We start from the raw sequence: 27,685 nt of genomic DNA, 5'->3' as shown, positions 1-27,685 counted from the left end.
AACAGGGTCAGATTGCCTTAGACTCTTGATCAACGGCGGGCTAGCTGAGAAGAGAGGCTGGCAGAGGCTGCATAGCTTTCTAGTCTGAGAACCTTTACAAGTGCCTCTCTCAAAGGCCATGGCAAATTCAAGCTCAAAAACTCATTGAGGGATACAAAATGCCAATACATAAACGTCTTTGTTTCTCTGACCCGTCCCTTGCCTCTTTCCAGACAAGGCCATTTGCTAATAGGATTTAGCTATTAAAGCTGAAAACAATAAAAGTAATGCAAAATTCATGTTAAATTCTTAAAATCCTGCACAATGTATTCCTTCTTGAAGATTACAAAGAGGGGTCCGATTTGCCAGGAAATATTATTTTGTTGTTGTTCTGAGTTTTTAAGATCAGCAGTGACGTCTCTTTCCCAAATCTTCTTTGGAATATTTCCTTTAGACCAAGGGCTTTCAATCAGAATTTTGATACCAATCTTTTCGTGTGTTGTGTGGGCGTGTGTGGGGAGAGAAAAGACTCAAACTCAAATTCGGCTTCTCTTTCCCCTCCCACTTCCCCCAGAGCCATATGGTTAGCAGCTGCCCACGTTGGATGATTTAGTATGATTATATTTTAATTTTCAGCCTTTTGATTGAATTGATTTAAGTCACCGATGGCAGAAGGCTCCTCCCACTGTGGGCAGGGCTCTCCATCAGCCTTTCTTTAATACTTTTGGAAATATTGTGGTGTCACTATTCAGTTACAGGAGTGTGGCATGCAAAGGTCACAGCAATTCAAAGGAATCTGCAGAAGAAGCTAACACATGGGTTTGAAGAAGAGGTAAGTTGGCTTGTTCCTTGTGGCTGTAAAGGTGCCGTCTTGCTCGATTAAATACATAGATCAATGCTCTTTCCTGTCTGATTTATACTTGGAAGGGGGGAAATTTCCTTCTGATTTTTCCTTTACACTTTGAGTGCATTGGATGTGATCCGACAGCTAATGAGTGACCTGCCCCTGCATGAATTGCAGGGAGAAACAATGTCTAGCAGAGCCAGAGAATGGAGGGAACCAGTGACAAAGCTTTCACTACAGAGTGAATGGATTATTTGGAAGCAGCGGGTTCTGTAAGATCCTAAAGTAGCCCCAAACTGCCTTGTTGAAGTGAAAAGGACCTGTGCTTTGTAACAATTCCAGTCAGCTCCCTGGGTATGAGGCAGCCAAATTCTTCCTAACCTGTTGAGGATACAAAGGGGCATGGGAAAAAACTTAAGTGATGGGTGGATTGTGTGATTTGGTTTGAGAGAGGGGTGATTGAGGGAAGGGAGTTAGTGGTGGAGCATTTATAATGCATTGGATAAAGGCTGTTTCCATAGTAAAAAAAGAAGCGGGGGGTAGGGGTAAGGAAAAAAAAGGAAGACGTCTTTCTATTAGCTTGCCCTGTGTGTGAGCAGAGAGGTTGATGGAGGAATAAATAATCCATGAAATATTAACATCCAGGAATAGGTGTAAATCATCAGTACTTATTTCTAAAAGCTGAAACTGACATGTGAAATGGAATAGCACCGTGTAACTTTCCCTACAGTGAATCTGTCTGCTCTGCGAGTTTTTGAAGGACAACTATTTCTTTTAAATGGATGTCTCAGCACTGGGCGAAATTCTGCTCTGTTACGCACGTGTAACTGTGTTGTAAGAAAGTCTTCAGTGGAGCGCCATCAGGTTTACACCTGCTATAGCTGAGAACGGGATTCAGTTCTAGCTTTTGTTTGCTTCTTATTGTCTAACTAGGCAGACTTTATCTGAAGGCATACATAAAATAAATATACTGAAACAAGTGACCTTCACTCCTGGCTAAGTGTGGGGCTAGATCCTCGCTTCTATAGATTGCTGATGCTCCACTGAAATCAAAGAAGCTATGCAGACTTCCACCAGCTGAGGATCCAGTATATATTTGTATTTTTTGGCCATTCCTACTCTGTAGACGGAAAATTCACAATGTCATTTCTCCTGAATACAGTCCTATACACAAGGTGTAGGACACACCAGGTGGGAAGGGAAGGGTAAAAGTGGAAGGAGGAGGAATGAATTTCCTACAGTGGCTCAAAAATTTCTCAACCTGATGTTTCTTCAATAAAAAATGCAGCTACATCTAAATTGAAATAGTTCATGAAAACAGTTTGTTTTTGTTAAAGATCTAGTCCAAATCAAACAAACTCTCACTTTTTCAATTTTTTTCATCAAAAATTGGAATTGTATGTGAGAAAATTAAAATGGTTTCATTTGAGATTTTTTGTGGTAACATGATTGAATTTTTTTGGATCAACTCTACAATTTCTTTATGCCAGATGTAAGGGCTTATTTACTTGGGAAACCTGGTTTCTAAATACATAGACAGCTCTCAGCCTCCAGCTGCTTAAACTTGCCACATCTCTCTAGCAAAGGTATAAAGTTCAAAGGTGAGATGGGCTCTCGTCCTGTGTGGTGCAAGCTCGTGCAAGGAATATCACACTTTACACATGTCCCAGGGAGCTCCATGCTGCTTGCGTGATTGAGATTTCATACAGAGATCAGCCTGTCTGGATCCCTCTGAGCTGTCAACTCTCCTGCTCCTTTCAAACTGCATCTTAAGATGGATTTTTTTTGCTTTACCTCAGCCTGTGAACGACTGTCCCTGGGTTACTGCTGCTGTGACTGAGGGTTGGATCTCTGTTCTGCGCAAAGTCACAGTTGACAGGCTTTCTGCATGTCCATGCATAGCCCTGAGCCTCCTTCCACACTCCAAACACCTTATCCCCACCTGCCCCAGCCCTGAGCCCCCTCCCAAACTCCTCAGCCCCAGCCAGAGCCCTCATCCCCACACCCCAACCCTCTGCCGTAGCTCTGTTCCCCCTCCCACAACCCAAACTCCTCACCCCAGCCCTACCCAGAGCCCGCACCCCCAGCCAGAACCCTCAACCCCTCGCATTCCAACCCTTTGCCCCAGCCCTGAGCCCCCTCCTGCACCCTGAACCCCTCATCCCTGGCCCCGCCCCACCCCACAGCTCTTACCAAGAACCCTCTGCCCCAGCCCTGAGCCCCCTCTGACACCCCAAACACTTCATCCCCAGCCCCACCCCAGAGCCTTCACCCCCTGCCAGAGTCCTCACCTACCCCAGCCCTGAGCCCCCTCTGGCACCCCAAACCCCTCCGCCCCAGCCAGAGCCCTCATCCCCACACCCCAACCCTCTGCTGTAGCCCTATGCCCCCTCCTGCACCCCAAACTCCTCATCCCCAGCCACATCCCAGAGCCCTCACCTCCCCGGCCTCCCCCTGCACTAAACGCTTACTGTTCCCAGTCCATTTTTAGGTTATTTTAAATATATATATCGGCTTACAAGGTGGGCGGAGGGGCGGGGGCAGGACTTGAACCTGTTCCGGCCACCACCAAAAATTATACAAGCCTGACACCCATGAAAGTAGCATTTGGTACTGTAACACCGTTTGAGCTGGGGAAAGACTGAAATTTAAAAATTCCTCTCGGATGGCAATTTAAGAACCAAAAAGCCTGACATGTCCAGGAAAATATGGACGTGTGTTAACCCCACCTAAAGGTCTTTTTTAAAAAGATGGGTCTGAACTAGAAATGAGCTCTGTTTCACATGGGGCCCCGCCATTCCCTGAGGTGTGCTAGGGTGACCAGATGTTCTGATTTTATAGGGACAGTCCTGATTTTTGGGCTTTTTCTTATATAGGCTCCTATTACTCCCCACTCCCTGTCCCGATTTTTCACACTTGCTGTCTGGTCACTCTAGGGTGTTCACATGTGTGGGTCCTAGCTGCTCCCTGCCCCCCTCATTGAAGCAGGTGTGCAGGGTTACTGCCCTGGGAACTGCAGGGCACCAGTGGACATGGGGCCGGCTGCAGACAGGAGCGTGGGGCAGGGCTAGCTGGAGGTGAGGGTGCAGGGCTGGCTGCGGGCAGGGCAGGGGCTGACTGGAGGTAGGGACTGGCTGCAGGCAAGACAGGAGGGTGTGGGGCTGGTTGGAGATGGGGGTGTGGGCCTGGTTTGAGATGGGGGTGTGGAGCTGGCTGGCTTCGGGTAGGGCTGCAGGGGGGTCCGACATGGGTTGGCTGGAGACAGGAGTGAGGGAATGGTTGGGTTTGGGCAGGGGGGTGCAGCAGGGGTTGGCTGGAGACAGGGGGGTGTGGGGCTGGCTGGCTTCAAGCAGGGCGGCAGGGATTGGCTGGAGGTGGGCTGGCTGCAGGCAGGGAGTGCAGGGCTGGCTGGAGATGGGGGCTGGCTGCAGGCAGGGGGTGTGGGGCTCGTGCGGGCAGGGCAGGGGGTGCAGCAGTGGCTGGCTGTGGGCAGGGGCGCAGGGCTGGCTGGAGACTGGCTGGCTGGAGACAGGAGCTGGTTGCGGGCAGGGGGTGCAGCAGGGGCTGTCTGGAGACGGGCTGGCTGTGGGCAGGGAGTGCAACGGGCTGGCTGGAGACAGAGGCTGGCTGAAGGCAGGGGGTGCAGGGCTGGCTGGAGACGGAGGCTGGCTGTGGGCAGAACGGGGTGCGGCAAGGGCTGGCTGGAGATAGGAGCTGGTTGCCGGCAGGAGATGCAGGGCTGTCTGGAGACAGGCTGGCTGCGGGCAGAACAGGGAGTGCGGCAGGGGCTGGCTGGAGACAGGCTGGTTGTGGGCAGGGGATGTGGAGCTGTCTGGAGACAGGCTGGCTGTGGGCAGGGGATGCAGCAGGGGCTGGCTGGAGACAGGGGCTGGCTGCAGGCAGGGGATGCAGAGCTGGTTGGAGACAGGGGCTGGCTGCGGGCAGAACAGGGGGTGCGGCAGGGGGTGGCTACAGGCAGGGGGTGTGGGGCTGGCTGGAGACAGGGGCTGGCTGTTGTCAGGGGGTACAGGGCTCGTGTGGGCAGGACAGAGGGTGCGGCAGGGGCTGGCTGTGGGCAGGGGGCACAGAGTTGGCTGGAGACAGGCTGGCAGCGGGCAGGAGGTGCGGCAGGGGCTGGCTGGAGACGGGCTGGCTGCTGGCAGGAGGTGTGATGGGCTGGCTGGAGATGGACTGGCTGCGGGCAGGGGGTGCAGCAGGGGCTGACTGGAGACAAGGGCTGGCTGCGGGCAGGAGGTGTGACGGGCTGGCTGGAGACAGGGGCTGGCTGTGGGCAGGGGGAGCGGCAGGGGCTGGTTGGAGATGGGCTGGCTGCGGGCAGGGGGTGCGGCAGGGCCTGGCTGGAGACGGGCTGGCTGCGGGCAGGGGGTGCGGCAGGGGCTGGCTGGAGACGGGGGCTGGCTGCGGGCAGGGGGTGCGGCGGGGGCTGGCTGGAGACGGGGGCTGGCTGCAGCAGGGGGTGCAGCAGGGGCTGGCTGGAGACGGGGGCTGGCTGCAGGCAGGGGGTGCGGCAGGGGCTGGCTGGAGACAGGCTGGCTGCGGAAAGGGGGTGCGGCGGGGGCTGGCTGGAGACGGGGGCTGGCTGCGGGCAGGGGATGCGGCAGGGGCTGGCTGGAGATGGGCTGGCTGCGGGCAGGGGTGCGGCAGGGGCTGGCTGGAGACGGGCTGGCTGCGGGCAGGAGGTGTGGCAGGGGCTGGCTGGAGACGGGGGCTGGCTGCGGGCAGGGGGTGCAGCAGGGGCTGGCTGGAGACAGGCTGGCTGCGGAAAGGGGGTGCGGCAGGGGCTGGCTGGGGACGGGGGCTGGCTGCGGGCAGGGGGTGTGGCGGGGTCTGTCTGGAGACGGGGGCTGGCTGCAGCAGGGGGTGCAGCAGGGGCTGGCTGGAGACGGGGGCTGGCTGCAGGCAGGGGGTGCAGCAGGGGCTGGCTGGAGACGGGGGCTGGCTGCGGGCAGGGGGTGCAGCAGGGGCTGGCTGGAGACGGGGGCTGGCTGCGGGCAGGGGATGCGGCAGGGGCTGGCTGTGGGCAGGGGGTGCGGCAGGGGCTGGCTGGAGACGGGGGCTGGCTGCGGGCAGGGGCTAGCTGCATGCAGGGGCTGGCTGCGGGGAGGGGGTGCAGCAGGGGCTGGCTGGAGATGGGGGCTGGCTGTGGGCAGGGTGACGGGTGCTCATGGGGAGAGCGGCTCAGAGCAGCCCGAGCAGCAGGACGGAGCCCAGACCCACCAGAGCAGCTGGGGACCCACCAGGCAGCAGTGGGAGCCCCAGGGCCCGGGGTCGGGGGAGCAGCAGCAGCAACAGGGCCTGTGCCCAGGGCCAGGCTGTGCCCACATGGCTCCCACAGTGCAGCGCCCCCAGTGGCCGTAGGAGGAATTACATCACTTCCCGGCCAGAGCCCACCACAGCCACAGCATCCCCTCGCAGGGAAGCTGGTTAACAACTGGTTCTAAAACTGCTTCAAAATTTAACAACCAGTTCACATGAACTGGTGCGAACTGGCTCCAGCTCACCACTGGTCTTCTGGATGGGCACTGGTTGGAGAAATAGGAATTCAGTTCCCGGCTCTGGCTGTGTGTGATCTCGGGCAAGTCACTCAGACTCTCTGTACCTGAGTTCCCCATCTCAGTAATGGGGTAATACTTGCTTTCCCCTAGCCTTTGTCTTGCATAAGCCGCTTGGTGTCTTCGATCTCTCACTGTGTGTTTTTTCAGCATGTAACACAGTGGAGCTCTGAGTACAGTTGTGGCCTCCAGGTTTTTCTATCATCCAATAATAATAGGTGGAATAGTTATGGGCTTTTCGGCTTCCCTCAGAAGAATGTGTGATGGAGCATTAGTCACATATGTAATCAAGCAGCAACTTTAATCTGTAAATTTCCCTTGCAAACTCTCCAGCATTTCAGAAATAAAAGCCACTTTTATAAAAGGGGTAAAAATTTGGCAGGAGCAATTTTTGGTTAAACCCCACTTATTTCTTACAATGCACTCTATCCCGATTAACCTTTGCTCAATATTTCTTGTATCATGTCTTAAAATGGAAACGAAGCACTTTGACAAATGGCTGGAAGGGTTAGATAGGGTCACTGTGGTGTTCACGTGAATACTTCTGGCTGCTCTGCTGAGAAGTTTTTTTCAAAATTTTTGAATGGGCAAGCCACATGCTGTGCAGAGGACTCACATTGGTAGGACCAGCTCCTTCCCACCCACCTCCAGTACCAACCCCTCCACAAACTCTCACCCTTGCAGTGCAACCAATGTCCAACCTACAAATCTACTCCCCCCCTTTCATCTGATCCTATGTTGACCTAAATCTCAAAATCCTTTGTGGCTCTGTGGGACATGATGGGTTGTGGGACAACTTTTTGGCCATCCCGTGGCTTGTGGATTGAAAGAAGTGGGACCCACAGGCCTAACTCACCCAACAGGTCTCTTCCATCTGAATTTTATAATTCCTCTGATCCCTTCATTCAATGCTCCACAGTGAATTCCAGCAGCCACCCTTGCCCTCTGCGCCACTGCAGGGTGCTGTGGGCCTGCTGTTCCTTTCTTCAGTGGTGGAAGCACACTGCTGGCACAAAGTCTGTGCTAAATCAAGACCCTTGCTGTTTCCTGGGACAGCCCCAAGGTGGAGGCTGGGGCTAGAGACAGCTAAAAGTCGGCTGTATTAACTTTCATGGGGAATGCCTGCCATGCTGGTGGCAGGACAGTGCGCAGCCCTGTTCCACCCATGCTCTGCCCCTCTGCTTATGTAACTACCTCCTGGGGGGTCTGAGGCTAGGGGCAGCTAGTGTCACAAAGGTGGCTGAAGGGTGGGATCTGTGTGTCAAAGGATCTTTGTGCATGGATCGTTGGTGCAGGATCATGCCCTATATTATCTCCATGCATGTGGGGGAAGAGATGTCACTGATGACCTGGAATGAAGTGAACATTATGCCTATAGTTAGAAGAGATCCAGGGAGCCTTGGACTTGAAGGGGCCACAAGGATCAGGATTAAGAGAGAGTTAGTTTCTTTTCTGCGGCAATGAGCTTAGCTGCTGACTGCACAAGGTGGTGATGAAATCCACTGACTCCAAATTCAAGAGTTGCACAGCATTTTAGAAAGACTTGGATGGACTGGGACTGTGGGTTTGTCAGCCAGAGGCTTACTCAGTGTAATAGATGGTAACAAATCTACATACTCACATTCTACACATTAAACATGGATCAAAACAAGGAAGAAATGGGGTTGGAAGATAGAAATTGCCATTCTGGAGTTGGTCTGCATCCAAACCTGCACTGAAATAATACAAATCATCATTGTTTTTGTTATTGCAACGCCTAGGAAACCCTAGTCACGGAGGAGGACCCCACTGCGCTCGGTGCTGAATGCGAAAGAACAAAAAGACAGACCTGGCCCCACCGAGCAACCAGTTAGTTGTTTCAGGGTCAGACTGTGTGTGGACCTTCCCTTAGTTCAGAGTCAAAGTGGCTAAATTCAATTTAGCACTAAAGTCAGTAATAAATCAACTTGAGCCACTTTTAGTCTGACAGAAGAGCATCCACACGCAGACTGGCATTGAAATACGCCATCTGGTTTAAGAAACAGATTCAGATAGATTAGTACAAGTTTAGGTATAGACTAGTCCTGGATCAGATTGATCTAGTCCAGTATTCTGCTACCAAGAACAACCAGTACTGGCTGCTTAAAAGGAAGATGCTGGAAACCTTGCAGTGACCATTATGCAATAACCTAACCTACCCCCAAAGAAATCCACTTGCTAGCCCCAGCAGGGGAGGGTGGAGGGAGTTCTAAAAACAGCTTGTAATGTGAAAACAGTCGCAAATGATGGGTGTTCTACAAATACGTAAGTAGACAGTGTGACACCCTACCACCCCAATATTCACCACTGTCATGTAATTTGGATATGTTTTCTACAAAGTGTGCCTTGTGAGGTATTCTAAAAGTCTTGATCTGCTAGACCTAAATATCTCATTGGATTGTATGTGCTATCGTCGTATGTGAAGCTATGACGTTTGGCTGTGTATGTGTCACTGAGACATGTTGTGGGGTTGAAAACACTCACAAGCAGCCTTTCAGGTATAACAGTTAAAAGGCCAAACAATGTTAATGGCTTACTGATGAAATGCACATAAGCGCGAGGATTACCCCAGGAACTGTATACAATAGAAACCTCTCAGAGATAGCTCTACACACTGAGAACAGTCTGACCCAGGTCACAGCAAAAGAGCTTTCCAGCAAGTGGGAAGAAGATATAAAAGTGGGAAAATGATATTATGGGGGGACCTCACTCTCCCTACAACAACACACCTGGTAACACCTGAGGAATAAAGATTGAACAGGGGGGAAGTGGTGGTTCCAGGCTAGAGGGATTTCTAGCCTGTATATGAAAACCCGGGAAACCCAAACTGAAAAGCTAAGGCAGCTTGTATCTTAAAACTCTGCCAGCCTGTTTGTCACACAGGGTGAGAATTTGCTAATTCATATCCTACCTATCTAGTGTGTTAATCTCAGGTTGTAGTTTTGCTTATCTGCTAGGTAATCTGCAGTGATCTGTTTGCTATCACTTATTCTCATTGTAAATCTACCTTTTGTAGTTAATAAACTTGCTTTTGTTTTGTCTTAAACCAGTGTGTGGAAATGGTAGCTTGGGACAGAAAGCTGGTGCATCTCTCTCTGCACTTTGAGGGAGGGGCAAATTTTCTGAGCTTATACTCTACAGTTCCCTGTGCAGCGCAGGATGGTATAATTTTGAGTTTACACTCCAGAGGAGGATGCGTGCCTTAGGAACTGGGAGGTGCCTTAGCCGAGCCTGCCCATGCAAAGCTGATTTCAGCATATGTGTGTGTAGCTGCGGCTGGGTGTGTCCCTACTTGTATGTGTGCTGGTGGGGGTTTGGGGGCCTGTCACAGCAGTACAGTGTAAAGGGAGCCCAGGATGGTGGGCCAGGCGGGCTCAGTGGTACCCCAGTTCTAGGTGGCACCCTGGGGGGATCCCATCACAGACATATAATTAATATAGTCTTCACAAAGAAGGGTAAGTATCAGCCCCATTTTACCAATGGGGCAACTGAGGCACAGAGAGGACATGACTTATCTAATGTCACCCAGCAGGTAGGTGACAGAGCAGAGACTAGAACCTAGGTCTTCTGTCTTCCAAACTAGTGTCCTAACCACTGCCTCTCTGCCTCTTTTATTTAGAACTGTGTAAGGCAACTGTGTGCGCTCTATGGGAAAGAATGCTAGCATTTGATTTGCTCTAGTAGACGTTAAATATGAATTAATTAGGTTTCAGATTCTGAAAAATATAAACCCAGGTTTAGTGATGTGAAACTGGCCAGCCTGGTGTACATTTTGATACTGTAGAGAACTTTGGGTAGGTAGAGAGTCTTTGATTAATGACACACACATTGAAAATGTGCCTTCCTCCCCCTGTACTTTGTTTTGCAGTGCTAGGCACAACCATTAATGGTGCCAGTTAGGAGGATGCAGATTAAGGGTAGAGTGGTGACCGCTCAGCGGCGCACAATCTCCTCTCCGGGGTGTGAATGGTGTTCTGCACGGATGCAGAACTGGGGGATGTGAGCTAAGAACCTTTTGGCTAATGGACAAAGCCCTTCCTTGAAATGTGTGCTCACTGCAGGTGTCACTCCTGTGCGCTGCCATGAATGGGGGACCAACCCTTCTCCCCCATGCTGCTGTCTAGTCTTGCCTGGCTGACGTTAGTAGCTGAGGATAAGGCACGGCTTAGCAATTCACAGGAGTGGGAAGAGAACAGAGCTGGTATGTGCTTAATTGCACAAAGCAGGATTTATTATGAAGGCATTTTCCTTAGGAGGCTTCCCTGAACTCTCCCTTCCAGGATTCTATTCCACTCCCCCAGCACCCTACAAAATGTGCACACTGGAGGGGCCTTTTGTCTCATCCCCAGTATCTTTTACCATGGCAACTCTGAGCAATCACTGCTCCTAGAAAACGGTGGGCAACCTGGTGAAAAACCTACTGTAGCAGTACGTGGGATTTAGAAACCTATTTTAAGCCCAATGTGCCTGGTTCTGGCCTCAGCCACACCAGTGTACAGCAGGAGTAACTCCATTGTAATCAGGATATTGGGGTAGGAGTGAGATGAGAATCAGACCCACTCCATTCTAACTGGAAGGCCCCGTTCACACCTAATGTAAATGGGGTAAAGTTTGCAGATGATACAAAATTACTCAAGATCATAAAGTCCAAAGCTGGCTGTGAAGAGTTACAAAGAGATTCACAAAATTGGTTGACTGGGCAACAAAATGACAGATAAAATTAAATTTTGATAAATGCAAAATAATGCACAGTGGAAAACATAATCCCAACTATACGTATAATAAATTAGCTGTTACCGTTCAAGAAAGAGATCTTGGAATCCTCATGGATAGTTCTCTGAAAACATCCGCTCAGTGTAAAGTGGCAGTCAAAAAAGCTAACAATGTTAGTAACCATTAGGAAAGCGATAGCTAATGAGACAGAAGATATAATGCCACTATGTAAATCCATGATATGCCCATACTTGGAATACTGTGTGCAGTTCTGCTCACCCCATCTCGACAAAGATATTTTAAAACTGGAAAAAGTACAGAGAACGGCAACAAAAATGATTAGGGGTAAGGAACAGCTTCCATGTGAGGAGAGATTAAAAAGTCTGGGACCATTCAGTTTAGAAAAGAGATGAATGAAGAGGGATATGCTAGAGGTCTATAAAATCATGAATGATGAGGAGAAAGTGAATAGGGAAGTGTTAGTTACCCCTTCACATAAAACAAGAATTAGGGGTCACTCAATGAAATGAATAGGCAGCAAGTTTAAAACAATCATAAGGAAGTACTTCTTCACACAACACACAGTCAACCTGTGGAACTCGTTGCCATGAGATGTGAAGGCCAAAACTATAACGGGATTCAAAAAAGAATTGTATGAGTTCCTGGAGTATAGGTCCATTAATGGCTATTAGTCAAGATGGTCAGGGACGCAATCCAATACTCTGGGTGTCCCTAAACCTCTGTCTGCCAGACGCTAAGACTGGACAAGTAGGAATGGATCACCCGACAACTGCCCTGTTCTGTTCCTTCCCTCGAAGCATCTGGCACTGGCTGATGCCAGACAACAGGATACTGGGCTAGATGGACCATTGGGCTGACACACTATGGCCATTCTTATGTTCTGATGTAATTGCACTGTAGTCTGTGGGCCTGATTCTGATTTCAGTTACACCCATCAAAGGCTAATCAAGTGGATCCACTCAGATTTTACACCAGTATAGCTAAGAGCAGAATCAGGCCCACAGAGTTCTGTGGGGCCACACCAAGGATGGATGCGGCCCACTGCCTATGCCTGGCTGCTCTGCAGCTGGCAATAGGTATAGCATCTCTAAAGCCACCCTCCCAAGAGCCACTTTACCTGTACCTGCTACTGTTTGATTGAGAGAGTCAGAATATGGGTCAAAATGATCAGAATCTAGTGGTCAGGCAACCTCACTAATTAGCAAAACTAGCATCCACGTGCCAGGAGTTTCTCCTGTTTGTCTCTTATGTGTGTCTGGTTATCTAGCTAAGGTCCTGTTACAATACAGTATCTGAGCACCTCCCACGCTGTAATGGATTTCTTTTTAACATATTCACTGCATGTCATAAGAACATAAGAACGGCCGTACTGGGTCAGACCAAAGGTCCATCTAGACCAGTATCTGTCTACCGACAGTGGCCAATGCCAGGTGCCCCAGAGGGAGTGAATCCAACAGGCAATGGTCAAGTGACCTCTCTCCTGCCATCCATCACCATCCTCTGACAAACAGAGGCTAGGGACACCATTCCTTACCCATCCTGGTTAATAATCATTTATAGATTTAACCTCCATGAATTTATCCAGTTCTCTTTTAAACATTGCTATAGTCCTAGCCTTCACAACTTCCTTAGGTAAGGAATTCCACAAGTTGATTGTGCGGTGCGTGAAGAAGAACTTCCTTTTATTTGTTTTAAACCTGCTCCCATTAATTTCATTTGGTGACCCCTAGTTCTTGTATTATGGGAATAAGTAAATAACTTTTCCTTATCCACTTTCTCCACGTCACTCATGATTTTATATACCTCTATCACATCCCCCCTTAGTCTCCTCTTTTCCAAGCTGAAGAATCCTAGCCTCTTTAATCTTTCCTCATATGGGGCCTTCTCCAACCCCCTAATCATTTTAGTTGCCCTTTTCTGAACCTTTTCTAGTGCCAGTATATCTTTTTTGAGATGAGGAGACCACATCTTTATACAGTATTCGAAATGTGGGCGTACCATGGATTTATATAAGGGCAATAAGATATTCTCAGTCTTATTCTCTATCCCCTTTTTAATTATTCCTAACATCCTGTTTGCTTTTTTGACCGCCTCTGCACACTGCATGGACATCTTCAGAGAACTATCCACGATGACTCCAAAATCTTTTTCCTGACTCGTTGTAGCTAAATTAGCCCCCATCGTATTGTATGCATAGTTGGGGTTATTTTTTCCAACGTGCATTGCTTTACATTTATCCACATTAAATTTCCTTTGCCATTTTGTTGCTCAAACACTTAGTTTTGTGAGATCTTTTTGAAGTTCTTCACAATCTGCTTTGGTCTTAACTATCTTGAGTAGTTTAGTATCATCTGCAAACTTTGCCACCTCATGTCATTTTAATTGAGTGGCTCTGCCACTGGCCTGCTGTGTGACCGTGGGCATGTCACTTCTTCTCTTTGTACCTCATATTCTCCCTCTACAAAATGGGGTTAATGATACAGGCAGCATCTGTACAGCGCTTTGAGAGCTACAGAGGAAAAGCCCTATGTAGGAGTTAGGTGGTATTAGCCTCACAACACCCCGGTGAGGTAGAGACAGGCTGTGATCCTCTGTTTACAGGTTGGGATCTGAGGTGCAGCATAACTAAGTGACTTGCCCAAGGTCACACAGAGTCTGTGGCAAAGCCAGGAACTAAATCCAGTTCTCCTAAGTCCCAGGCTAACTGCTGGACTATGTATTCTTGGTTCTGGAGAGAGGGGACCTGTCTCTGTAAGAGACTCTTTGGATTTTGGTGCCTTGTCCTTCTTCAGACATTGTTACAGGGGAGGCTTTCAAAAGCATGAAGGGCAGTGAGGCACCTAACTCTCATTGAAAGTGAGTGAGGGTTTAACTGCTCTTTGCGCCCCGGAAAATGTCTCCCCTCCAATATCCCAGTTGCTGCAGCACCACATGCGGTATTTAATCAACGAGTGACTAAATAACAGCGCTACATTTGGGCCGGGGAGACTGTAGCACTTCTCGGTCTTCTGGCTAAGAGGGGTGAAAACATTATCTAAGTAGCCAGTGAGAGATTAAATTTAATTGTGAGGCTTCATCATATCATCCCAGATTCCCTCCTTATCAAGCATGTTGTTAATGATCATTGTTATTAAGGGTACAATTCTGTCACGGAGGTCAGAGGTTCCATGACTTTCCAGGATCTCCAGGACTACTTCTGGGGCAGGGCTTCAGCAGCTGTCAGCTCCGGGGCCACCAGAGCAGCGGCCTCAGGGCTGACGCAGTGTACTAGGGCTGGAGCAGAGGCAGTCAGCCCCTGCCACAAGAGCAGTGGTGGGGCTGGAGCAGCGCCGGCAGTCAGCCCTGGGGCTGTCATACCAGCAGTCAGGGTTGGGTCAACCCCCCTGGGGCTGGAACAGTGGCATGTCTGGAGCAGATGCTGGAGGTCAGCCCCCACCAGTGCTCTGACTCTTTGCCCCCCCATCCCTCTGCCCCCCCTCCCCACACACTGGGAGTGGCTGGCTGTCAAAACCTAGTCCCAGATTTGGACCTTAGCGTCCAAAATATGGGGGTTAGCATGAAAACCTCCAAGCTTAGTTACCAGCTTGGACCTGGTACTGCTGCCACCACCCAAAAAATTAGAGTGTTTTGGGGCTCTCTGGTCCCCACAAAAACCTTCCCTCGGGACCCCCAGACCCAAATCCCTTGAGTCTCACAACAAAGGGAAATAAACCTTTTCCCTTCCCCCCCCTCCAGGTGTTCCTGGAGAGATACACAGAAGCAAACTCTGTGAATCTAAACAGAGGGATTCCACCCTCCCCATTCCCAGCCTGGAGAACAGAATTACCGAGAGTCAATCTCTCTTCCCCCCTCACCCAGAGGGAATGCAAAGTCAGGCTAGTACATCTAACACACCCAGGTTCCCCCCTGACTTCTTCCTCTCACCAATTCCCTGGTGAGCCGCAGACCCAATTCCCTGAAGTTCCCCACTAAAGAAAAACTCCAACAGGTCTTAAAAGAAAGCTTTATATAAAAAGAAAGAAAAATACATACAAATGGTCTCTCTGTATTAAGGTGACAAATACAGGGTCAATTGCTTAAAAGAAATATGAATAAACAGCCTTATTCAAAAAGAATACAATTCAAAGCACTCCAGCAACTATAGACCTGTAAATACAAAAACAACAAACCCTTTTTGTGCTCACAACTTGGAAACAGAAGATTAGAAAGCAGGAAATAGAAATCACTCCTCATCCGAGAGAGCATACAGGCAGACAGAAGAACCAAGAACAAAGGACATACACACAACAAACCCTCCACCCAGATTTGAAAAAGTCTTGTTTCCTGATTGGTCCTCTGGTCAGGTGGTTCAGATTACTTCTTTCCAGGTGAAAGAGACGTTAACCCTTAGCTATCTGTTTATGACACTGGCTCACTACAAAAGCAATTTCCTCTCTCTTGGTATTGACACCTCCTCATCAGTTATTGGAAGTGGAGCACATATATCCTGGCTAAATTGGCCTTCAACACTGGGTCTTCACTTGTAAGGTAACTCCCTTCTCTTCATGTGCCAATATATATTTATACTTGTTTCTGTAATTTTCACTCCATGCATCTGAAGAAGTGGGGTTTTACCCACAAAAGCTTATGTCCAAATAAATCTGTTAGTCTTTAAGGTGCCACCAGACTCCTTGTTGTTTTTTCTGAATACAGACTAACAGGGCTACCCCTTTGATATAAGACTCTCCTCATTGTGATATCTGGATGCAGTTGTATAAAATTGGGTCTCTCAAAATACTGCAGGAATTTTCCTTCCTCCCCTCCTAAAGCCAGGGAGCCCTAGCAGAGTGCGAGAGGAGGAGTGAGACAAATACAGAAGGGAACTGCTCAGCATTGTAGGAGTAGCAAGGCATGTTGTGCTTTTCAGAGAGGCCAGCTGGCAGGGTCTTGCATGTTGTGGGAGGGGAGAATGTCTTCAACCTGCCAGTGCCTGTCCTCAGTTCTCCAAGCTGGGATGGACATGCCCAGCTCAGCCAGTGCAGGAATTTAGACTGAAAAGACAATTGCAGTTTGCTGCAGTCTGTGCCAAGTAAGTGCTGGGTGGTGCACTCGTATCAACTTCCTAATCGAGGTCAGTGACTTGGAGGTGGCTGAGGGCTCCTGGACAATCCCCTAGGACATTCCAGTTAAAGTGGCAGAGTCCTGGGATAGGGCAGCTGCTTTGGAGGGTTTCATTACAAGGGGAAGTTTGGAAAGGGACGTGACAAGGTGTGTGTTGCAAGCAGGTGCCTGTAACAAATGAACACAAAACATTGCCGGTTCATAGGACTGATCCTGGTTCTTACACCAGGAAAGCCCCTGAGCTGTCTTTTATGGTGCAGCGCTCATGTTCCCTTCTATGTGATCTGTGAGAACAACATCCATTCAGCTGCACTAAAACAGCGCCTGTGTAATTGCTCTTTCTAGTTCACTTCCTCTCTTGCCTCCCCTAGCTTTTTTTGCTGAACGTTACCTGCTTCAGTTTCCATGTTGCATTTTTGCATCAGGCTATTCTGCAAAAGCATTATTATTTGAATTACCACAGCATTTAGGAGTCCCAGTCATGGATCAGGCTCCATTGTGCAAGGTGCTGTACAGACACAGACCAAAGAAAGACAATCCTTGCCCTAAAGAATTTATAATCTGTTATGTACATATACATCTCTAGCTAAACAGACGTAAGTGTAAAAATTCTTCTGAACCTTCTGTAGCTAAAATGGGTCCTGTAGGTTTATCTTGCTGCATGGGGTTCTGTGGAGATGACCTGGAAAGTCAAAGTCCATCTAGCCCAGCATCCTATCTTCCAACAGTGGCCAATGCCAGGTGGCCGAAAGGGAATGAACAGAACAAGTAATCATCAAGTGATCCATCCCTTGTTGCCCATTCCCAGCTTCTAGCAAACAGAGGCTGGGGACATTCCAAAGGGCACTGAGTCTGATTACATGTTTCCATCGCCTTTGTTGTTGCCAGGATGCTAATGAATGGAAAGTGCCAATCATCTGTTATGGTGCCTCTTCCTGCAGGAATGACTGAATGGAATCTTTAGGTTAGGAACATAATTTTTCATACATAGTATAAGTAGCCTGTGGAACTCATTGAAACAAGACATTGCCAAGAGCTTAGCAGGATTCAAAAGGGCACTAGGTATTTATCTGGATAATGAGAATAAGGACTAACCAAACCTGACCACTTTCCACACCCAGTGCCAGACACTCATCTGTGACCTGCCTTCTTGAACATAAACACAGAGCAGTGTGTAAATTTATGAACCAGGAACCAAACCAAGCCCCCAACCCACCAAACAAAACATTCCACTGCATAAGCAATATTCCCCTGGCCAGAGGATGAACAAAAGAATGACCACACACGTGACACATATTAGTCACTTAAGGCATGAATGGAAGGTGCTCAGAGCCTACGGTGATGAGAGTGATGTAAGAACTGTATAGAATAGAATAGAAAAGTTTCACGGCCCCCTTTTACGGTTTGTGCACACAAAGGACTGGAATGCAATTGAATCAAACTGAAACCCTCGCACTTGTGGAAGGCTTAAAGCTAGTATTCAACCAGCTGTATTTAAAACAGTCATTTTGCCCTTAACATGCAGTTGGGGAAATGTATTCTCATCCCTTGATGCTCTTTTGTAAACAGGATGATTTGTGCTTGTTTGTTGCTACACACGAGCTAAAACCTTTTATGTACAATCTGCCTCAAACGTTTAGTGCATTGACCACTAATTATCCCCAATGAGCTTTCATTGCGACCAACTACAGAGTGCTTTGGAGGCGAAAATGGTCTATAAATTCTAATGATTATTATTAAATTAGGCTCCCGTAATCAATCTTACACTATGAGTCACTCTCATCAACAAGATAGGGAACAAATAAGACCTAAATATGAGTTCCCATTCAGACAATGGTCTTACAGGAATGCAGAGCAGCTCTGAGCTGAATTACAGTAAATCATGAGGGTTTGGTTTGCTTGGAGAAATTACTTGTGGTTTGGCACAGTTTTGAACAGCTAGATAAGGAATATGGTCTGAGCCTAAAACACCTTTTGTACTAAAATGATTAGGGGTTTAGAGAGGGTCCCATATGAGGAAAGATTAAAGAGGCTAGGACTCTGCAGCTTGGAAAAGAGAAGACTAAGGGGGGATATGATAGAGGTATATAAAATCATGAGTGATGTGGAGAAAGTGGAAAAGGAAAAGTTATTTACTTATTCCCATAATACAAGAACTAGGGGTCACCAAATGAAATTAATAGGTAGCAGATTTAAAACAAATAAAAGGAAGTTCTTCTTCACACAGTGCACAGTCACCTTGTGGAACTCCTTACCTGAGGAGGTTGTGAAGGCTAGGACTATAACAGTGTTTAAAAGAGAACTGGATAAATTCATGGAGGTTAAGTCCATAAATGGCTATTAACCAGGATGGGTAAGGAATGGTGTCCCTAGCCTCTGTTTGTCAGAGGATGGAGATGGATGGCAGGAGAGAGATCACTTGATCATTGCTTGTTAGGTTCACTCCCTCTGGGGCACCTGGCATTGGCCACTGTCGGTAGACAGACACTGGGCTAGATGGACCTTTGGTCTGACCCGGTACAGCCATTCTTATATTCTTACTGTGTATTCCTAAGGTTCAATTATGACTTCATTTTAATGTCCAGATCTCTTATACGGCTTTGAAGAAATTTCCTATCTTTGATGCTTAATACTAGAGTTAGTCAGGGAAAGATTTGTTTTCCTCAGATGAAAAGTAAGATTTTTCATTTTTGTTGACTTTTTTTGGCTTTATCAAAAAGCAGAAAACCAAAAATTTGTAGGTTAAAACATGCAAACAAAACATTGGATTTTGGTTGCTGAAAACATGTTAATTCAGTTTGGAGGTTTTTGGTCAAAAGCTGGAGATTTTTGGTGCAAATGGGATTATTTTTGCAAACCAATGTTTAATGAAAGATTTTTTTTTTGTTGTCAGAAACATTTTGCCTCCTCCTCTACCCAAATAAATAAATAAGGCAGCCGGCTAAACCTAATATTCCCTGTGGCTGGGGGGGTAATGTGACTGGAAATGGCCCTGCATGCAACCTACCCAGAAAGGATGTTTGTGGAGACACAAGTTCTGTCAGCAGCAATACCACCCATCTGCTCACTCTTCCACTGCACATCAGAGGGTGACAGAATCTGCCCAGCTTTGGACTGTTTGACCCCATCAAACACTTCTTCCCCCAGTGAAGCATAATTCTGTCCTAACTCAGTTTTCAGAATGGAGAGCGGTAAATAGTGTGTCCCTCAGGCGTCTGTACTGGGATCACTCCTATTCAACATATTCATGAATGATCTGGAAAAAGGGGTAAACAGTGAGGTGGCAAAGTTGCAGATGATACAAAACTACTCAAGACAGTTAAATCCCAGGCAGACTGCAAAGAGCTACAAAAGGATCTCGCAAAACTGGGTGACTGGGCAACAAAGTGGCAGATGAAATTCAGTGTTGATAAATGCAGAGTAATGCACATAGGAAAACATAATCCCAGCTATACATATAAAATGATGGGGTCTAAATTAGCTGTTACCATTCAAGAAAGAGATCTTGGAGTCATTGTGAATAGTTCTCTGAAAATATCTACTCAATCTGCAGTGGCAGTCAAAAAAGCAAATAGAATGTTGAGAATCATTAAGAAAGGGATAGATAAGGCAGAAAATATTATATTGCCTCTATATAAATCCCTGGTACACCCACATCTTGAATACTGCATGCAGATGTGGTTGCCACATCTCAAAAAAGATATACTGGAATTGGAAAAGGTTCAGAAAAGGGCAACAAAAATGATTAGAGGCATGGAATGGCTGCCATATGAGGAACGATTAATGAGACTGTGACTTTTCAGCTTGGAAAAGAGATGACTAAGGGGGATATGATAGAGGTCTATAAAATCATGAGTGGTGTGGAGAAAGTAAATAAGGAAGTGTTATTTGCTCCTCATAACACGAGAACTAGGGGTCACCAAATGTAATTAATAGTTAGCTGGTTTAAAACAAACAAAAGGAAGTATTTCTTCAACCTGTGGAATTCATTGCCAGAGGATGTTGTGAAGGCCAAGACTATAACAGCCTTCAAAAAAAGAAATAGATAAGTTCCTGGAGGATAGGTCCATCAATGGCTATTAGCCAGGATGGGCAAGGAAGGTGTCCCTAGCCTCTGTTTGCCAGAAGCTGGGAATGGGTGACAGGGGATGGTCATCCTATTTACTTCAGATTATTTCTCCAGTTTGTCCAGATCATTCTGAATTTTAATCCTATTCTCCAAAGCACTTGCAACCCCTCCCAGCTTGGTATCGACCGCAAACCTTATAAGTTTATTCTCTATGCCATTATCTAAATCATTAATGAAGATCTTGAACAGAACCAGACCCAGAACTGATCCCTGTGAGACCCTACTCGTTATGCCCTTCCAGCTTGACTGTGAACCACTGATAACTACTCTCTGGGAATGGTTTTCCAACCAGTTTTGCACCCTCCTTAGTTGGTTTGACATGATTTGTTCTTGACAAATCCATGCTTGACTGTTACTTATCACCTTATTATCATCTAGATGTTTGCAAATTGATTTTTAATTATTTGCTCTATTATCTTTCCGGGTACAGAAGTTAAGATGACTGGTCTGTAATTCCCTGGGTTGTCCTTATTTCCTTTTTTATAGATGGGCACTATATTTGCCCTTTTTCAGTCTTCTGGAATATCTCCCGTCTTCATGACGTTTCAAAGATAATCGCTAATGGCTCAGATATCTCCTCAGTCAGCTCCTTGAGTATTCTAGGATGCATTTCATCAGGCCCTGGTGACTTGAAGACATCTAATTTGTCTAAGTAATTTTTAACTTGTTCTTTCCCTATTTTGGCCTCTGATCCTACCTCATTTTCATGGACATTCCCTATGTTAGATGTCCAATCACCCACCAACTTCCTGGTGAAAACTGAAACAAAGAAGTCATTAGTTACCTCTGCCATTTCCACATTTTCTGTTATTAACACTCCCCTCCACCCCCACTGAGTAATGAGCCTACCCTGTCCTTGGTCTTCCTCTCGTTTCTAATGTATTTGTACAATGTTTTCTTGTTACCTTCTATGTCTCTAACTAGTTTGATCTTGTTTTGTGCCTTGGCCTTTCTAATTTTGTCCCTACATACATGTGTTATTTGTTTATATTCATTCTTTGTGATTTGATCTACTTTCCACTTTTTGTAGGACTGTTTTTTGTTTTTTTAGATCATTGAAGGTCTCCTGGTTAAGCCAGGGTGGTCTCTTTCCATATTTCCGATCTTTCCACACAGTGGGATAGTTTGCTCTTGTGCCCTTAATAATGTGTCTGTATAATAATAATAATCCACCTGTCCGTCTCCATCCATTTTCTTATAGTGAGGCCCATAGCCATGTATTAGAGTACAACTTTCCTCTAAGCCCTCTTGGAAACGAGACAGGTTGGTTGTACAGTTAGAGCAGGCAGTTCTGGGTTCTCTTCCTATCTCATGCCCAAAGAAATCTGTTCTTCTCTAAAGTGCCACCAGACTCCTCATTATCTTCCTAGCTCTGTGTCAGGTTTCCTGTGTCACCTTGGGCCATGTGCTTAGGCCAAGATTTTTAAACCTGGGCATCTAAAGTTAAGCATCTCAGATCCAGTCAAATACGTGGCCTGATTTTTCTGAGGTGCTGAAAGCACTCACAGCACCCAGTGACTCATATCTGTTATTGTCTAACATCCAACACCATGGCCATGTGTACTGTGTAGGCATGTTAGTAATGGCTGAAAAAGCCATGCCAACCCACCTGCCAAATGTTGTAGCATATGTGTGTAGGGGCTGTGTGGAATGTGGGATGGGTAGGGTTGGAAACCCTGGTAATAAAGCTGTCAACACTCTTTTAATCCAGTAACTGAATTCTGCCCTCATTTATACCCCTTCGACCCCAGAGAGCTTGATGGGCCCTAAAGCACATACTGTATTAAAACAAGGAGGCAGGTTTTTCTTGTAAACTTTCAAATGGGTCCTGTTCATAGTAAAGTCTACCTTTGGCCTGTGTGGCTTAATGGATGTCTTTCGTTTCCCTCGTCAGGACTATTTGTCTCTCTTATTATCACCTCACTCAAACAGTGGGAAACCAACGGTCCTGTTAAAAGGCCTGTAATTAAAGAGAAGCTCACCTGGGAATGGGTGACAGGGGATGGATCACTTGATGATTACCTCTTCTGTTCACTCCCTCTGGGGCACCTGGCATTGGCCACTGTCAGAAGACAGGATACTGGGCTAGATGGACCATTGGTCTGACTCAGTATGGCCGTTCTTATGCTCACCTATGAGCAAACAAAGTCTTTCCATGCTAGGAAGAAGATTGGACTCCAGAAGTGTGTGTTGCCTCTTTCACGCCTTGATTTACTGAATATTCCTAAACTTTGCTCCCCTCTTGGCCATGTTGCCTCATGTTGCTGTCCCAGCGAAGGGGTTCAGATTGTGCTGGCTCCCATGTGGACCATTCTCTCACAATTTCAATGTACCCTTTGCTAGTGGAGAGGGGCCTGAACAACAATTCGCCCCCCACCCCCCGCAATAAACTTTAGGAAAGTTCTGACTCAGACACTTATCTGGACCCAAGTTCTGTGAGTTGGCCTCCCTCTGTTCCCTTTTGATGGCTGAACCACTCTGAATTCTAGTTTGCACTTCCTTTCGTTTAGGCCCTTTATTTGCCGTGCTATTCCATGGGCCACCTGCATAAATGTACAGGTCCAACAGCTGTGATCGCGTCTCCGCTAGGCTCAGATGCGTCTGAATTCAAATGCTCTGGAAGCCTGGGAGGCTTCTTATGTAGTCAGGGCCGAGGAAGGAGGCTTTTGGAGCTTCCGAGCCAAAGCAAAGACGTGTGTGGGGAAGAGGTGGGAGATGTTGGGAGTTTGCAAGGGTGAAGCTATGGGGAAGGAGGGGTATGGGGAACTCTGCTGAGGGCAAAGGCATCAGTGGGAGCTTGCAGAAGCCTGATGAAACAGGTGATAGAGCACTGTAGGGAGCCTGCATATGAAGGGAATGTCAGCAGGAGATGTAATCACGGGGTTCATGGGAGTGTGGTGGAAGGATGGGTCTGAACTTAGGAGGTGAAGGGGAGGGAAATGAAGCCAAGGGCTTTGCCAGGGAGGCCACAGTGAAAATGAAAGGTTTGGAGAAGATCCTGTTGAGGATTCAAAAGTTCTAACACATTCTTAAGCATAATGGAACCTTTCAGGCTGCCGTGGAATTTGCTCCTCCCTTTCATAGGAGTAGATACTGCAATTGTGGAGGGAGCTGGACTTTTCTTAGGAGACATTTTGCAGAACTGGACCCATGCTTGAAGCTTCCAATTTATTTATTTTTCCCGCCCTCCCCCCCTTAGCTCTTACCCCTTCATTTCTCTGCTTGCATTTTCAAGCTTAAGTGTCCAGTATTATATATGCCAAGCTCCCTCCCTTTCCTTGTTCAACAGATGTCTAGAAGCCCACCTCTACCATGAAGTATTCCAGCTCTGGTGCCCAAACCCCCATGGTGTGCAAGCTCTACTTTCTGCCTTGTTTTTAACATGTACCTTTGAATGCTGACTTAGGAACCCATTGACTGGTCCATATGGTTCACCCACTGTACAGTGCTGCATATGTCCATGGGGCTGTGTCATGTTACCCCTTTTGGTGGTCAGCCAACGTCCCAGGCCTTGCAGGGTGGTTTCTGCTTAGAAATGAGAAGTTGATGCTGTGAGTCAGGTATATTCTTGGTGTAATTTTGCTTACTTACAGAAACGTACACACAGTCCTGTTTTCCTGAACACAGTAGAAACAAACAGAGGCAATTTCTGTGCTCAGAAATCCCCAAATCTGCCACTCTAGAGAGCCCTGTGCCCAAGAAGCTTCGTCTTTGTGCTTTCTCTCAGGATCATGTCCACAACTACTTCTCCTGGCTTTCTGCCTCCAACACACACAGGCTACAGACGATATCCTAGTCCCTGTATTTTCCACCAGGGAAACCCCTTAGTTCTACATGGCGTAGCTCTGTCCTGCCCAGCAGCCTAGTGCCTTGGACAGCTTCAGCTGTTTTTCCTACACAAAGGGACTTGATCGCACCTTCTTTTGGGACTGAGAGAGTGTGCTTGGCTTGTCCATCGGCTTTAACAAGCTCTATGGTTGTCTTTGGGTGCAAGCAGGGCCGACTTTAGGAAGTGCGGGGCCCAATTCGAACAGTTTTGACGGGGCCCCGGCAGGGATGACTTAAAAAAAAACAACAACATGTGAGGCTTGTACTAACCGGGCGGTGCTCTGAGTCTTTGGCGGCACTTTGACGGCAGGTCCTTCACTCACTCCAGGTCTTTGGTGGCACTGAAGGACCCGCTGCTGAAGTGCCACCGAAGACCCGGAGTGAGCGAAGTACCCATCGTCGAAGTGCAGCCGAAGACCCGGGGTGCCACCAGGTGAGTAAAAATTAAAAAGGCACCTCTAGCCAGGGAAGGGTTTCTCACTGGGCCCGGGGCCCTCTTAGGCTTGGGGCCCGATTCGGGGGAATTGGTGGAATAGGCCTAAAGCCGGCCCTGGGCTCAAGACTCTGCTGATGGCAGCCATTAACAATATTATGCTGAGAGGTGCTACTGTTTATTATTTGTATTGTGGTGGGGGCAAGAAGCCAGCTGAGAACGAGGCCCTGCTGTGCACACCGTACAAGCACAGCGTGATCGATAGTCCTAGTTCTGTATTATAATCAGGAAGTGTGATTGCAGCACATGTGGACACACCCCAGCTTTAATCTAGCTAGCTCAAAGCCGGCTTGAGTAACGATAAAGCCCCCGTGTGAAGCTCTGCCCTATTGGGACCTAGGTACACACTCAGGAGACTAGCCGGTGCCATTGCTCATGCTGCCGTGGTTTCAATGCTATTGTTACTGAAGCTAGCTTTGATCTAGCTAGTTCGTGTCTGACTACGTGTGCTAATCATGCCTTCCACTTGCAATGTAGACATCTCTCAAAGGACAATACAATACAATAAAGAGTTGAGGCCTCCATGATACCAGTGCTGGCCCAGGTATTTGTAGCTGATGCTTCATGCAGAGTTCTGGAGAAAGCTGTGATGGGAGGATTTTGCTTGCGTATAGACTAGACACTGCAAGATCTGGCCATGATGGCCATTAAAGTACTTTTACAGCAGTCTGCATTCATCTCCCCACTGTATTAATTCTTCAGATTGCTTTGTGAGTCACTGTACGATATTCTCTCTATTAAAATCATTTAGAATAAATGTAACCATCTGTGATGGCACCTTAGATAATGAAGAATTGCTGTTAGAACGAAAAGGGCAATCACTTTAATGGACAGAGCTGCCCTCAGGATTTCGGGGGATGCTTTGGAGTTCTGTACTGAAAAAAACTGTCCAGTTGGGTCTGTGGGTGGAGGAGGGGAGGAAGTTGTGGAGAAATGCATGGCAGTTCTTCAGATGTGTCACGGAAGAGCCATTCTGGCTTCGGTCCTCACTCTCTTGTGGCACCCATGCAGTGGGCTAGAGGCTGAGGTGATGCCAGCACTGTGGATTGCAAGACATTTTGCTCACTTCCATTTTTATTTTGATCCGTGGAGGCTTGGCCCTTTCTGTTATTAGTCAAAGAATAAGGTCTTGTAAGGGAGACAGGCCAACCTTTGTATTCTGTTCTGTGAGAGAAACCTCCCTCCATCCATGCCCTCATATCTGCAGAGTACTGGAGAGAGATTGATCCCGCAAATGGACAGTAGCACCATGGAACTGCAGTGCCCCAACATGGGTCCTGGGAGTGAACCCTACCGCAGCACTCATTTAAAGGTGAGGCATACAACTCTCTCATACCTGTCAGGTAATACTGGAAGAGCAGGTAGCAGGTGCCATTGAAGGGGCGAAGGTGGGGTATGGGGTGGGGAGGGTAATGTTCTCCTTTCTCAACATGGTCCAGAGCAACATTTTACTTTGGCCAGTTATTTTCCTATGTGGGTGCCTAACATCAGAAGTCTGAATTCCTATTTATGGAAGGCCCCAAAGTACTGGCCCCTTGCAGCTACTGTTGACTGGTATAAGTTGCAGATGCTCAGTGTGACGGGTTCGGTTATAGAGACCCCTTGGGATTGTCACCTGATGTGCTGGGACTACCTCTGAACCCATTTTTCATGCTAGCTTGGGACTTCAGGACCTTGTCTTATTGAGCCAGACATGCTAACCTGCTACAACAGACCCAGGATCTGAACCATGCCCCCAAAACTGCAGACTTAACTGAAAACAGCTTTGCAAGTGCCCCTGTCTCCAGCACCCAGACACCCAGCTCCCAATGGGATGCAAACCCCAAATAAATCTGTTTTACTCTGTATAAAACTTATACAGGGTAATTTCATAAATTGTCCGCCCTGTATAACACTGATAGAGAGATATGCACAGCTGTTTGCTCCCCCAGGTATTAATCACTTACTCTGGGTTAATTAATAAACAAAAAGTGATTTTATTAAGTATAAAAAGTAGGATTTAAGCGGTTCCAAGTAATAACAGACAGAACAAAGTAAGTTGCCAAGCAAAATAAAACAAAGCAAGCAAATCTAAGCCTAATACATTAAGAAACTGATTACAGATGAAATCTCACCCTCAGAGGTGTTCCAATAAGCTTTTTTCACAGCCTGGACTCCTTCCTAGTCTGGGCCCGGTACAATCCTTGTTAGTTCCAGCTCAGGTGGTAACAGGGGCAGCTCCAGGCACCAGCACGCCAAGCGCGTGCCTGGGGCGGCAAGCCACAGGGGGCGCTCTGCTGATTGCCGTGAGGGTGGCAGGCAGGTTGCCTTTGGTGGCTTGCCCTGCGGAGGGTCCACTGGTCCCGTGGCTTCAGCAGACCTCCTGCAGGCTTGCCGCTGAATCCGCGGGACCGGGGGCCTCCCGCAGGCAAGCCACCAAAGGCAACCTGCCTGCCGTGCTTGGGGCGGCAAAATACCTAGAGCCACCCCTAGGTGGTAACTAGGGGATTTCTTCATGACTGCCCCCCCCTTTGTTCTGTTCCACCCCCTTTTATATCTTTGGCACAAGACTGGAATCCTTTTTCTCTCTCTCTGGATTCCCACCACTCCTTCTAAATGGAAAAGTAACAGGTTAAAGATGGAGTCCTGTTCAGGTGACATGATCACATATCACTATAAGACCTCAGTCTTCATTCTTCCAGAGCTGGTCTGCATGTATCCAGGAAGTTTTGCAAGTAAACAGAGACATTCACAACCAATTGTTCTAGTTAAGGGGAGCCATCAAGATTCCAAGCCAACATTAATGGCCCACACTTTGCATAATTACAATAGGACTTCAGAGTAATACTTCATATTTCTATTTTTAGATATAAGAATGACACATAGATACAAATAGGATGAACACACTCAGTAGATTATAAGCTTTGTAATGATACCTTACAAGAGACCTTTTGCATAAAGCATATATCACAGTTCCATCATATGCACACTTATAAACATATTTTTAT

At 47.5% G+C, this 27,685-nt stretch overlaps 1 protein-coding gene across 3 annotated transcripts in view; it reads left to right on the top strand.

The window, feature by feature from the left end:
- The first annotated feature begins 741 nt into the window (after window positions 1-741).
- The window catches only part of GDPD4 (glycerophosphodiester phosphodiesterase domain containing 4), an 84,841-nt gene continuing 57,897 nt past the window's right edge, over window positions 742-27,685 (top strand). For 2 of the 3 annotated variants that reach the window (XM_030557931.1, XM_030557959.1), the window contains exon 1: window positions 742-811. The gene's annotated coding sequence lies outside the window, so the exon portion shown is untranslated. The remainder of the gene's footprint in view (window positions 812-27,685) is intronic. The other variant, XM_030557941.1, reaches the window with a different exon arrangement.

Source organism: Gopherus evgoodei, chromosome 1 (assembly GCF_007399415.2).
Source record: "Gopherus evgoodei ecotype Sinaloan lineage chromosome 1, rGopEvg1_v1.p, whole genome shotgun sequence".
Taxonomy (NCBI): domain Eukaryota; kingdom Metazoa; phylum Chordata; order Testudines; family Testudinidae; genus Gopherus; species Gopherus evgoodei.
The sequence above is the reverse complement of the archived record's forward strand: the minus strand, read 5'-3'. Positions and strand labels throughout refer to the sequence as shown.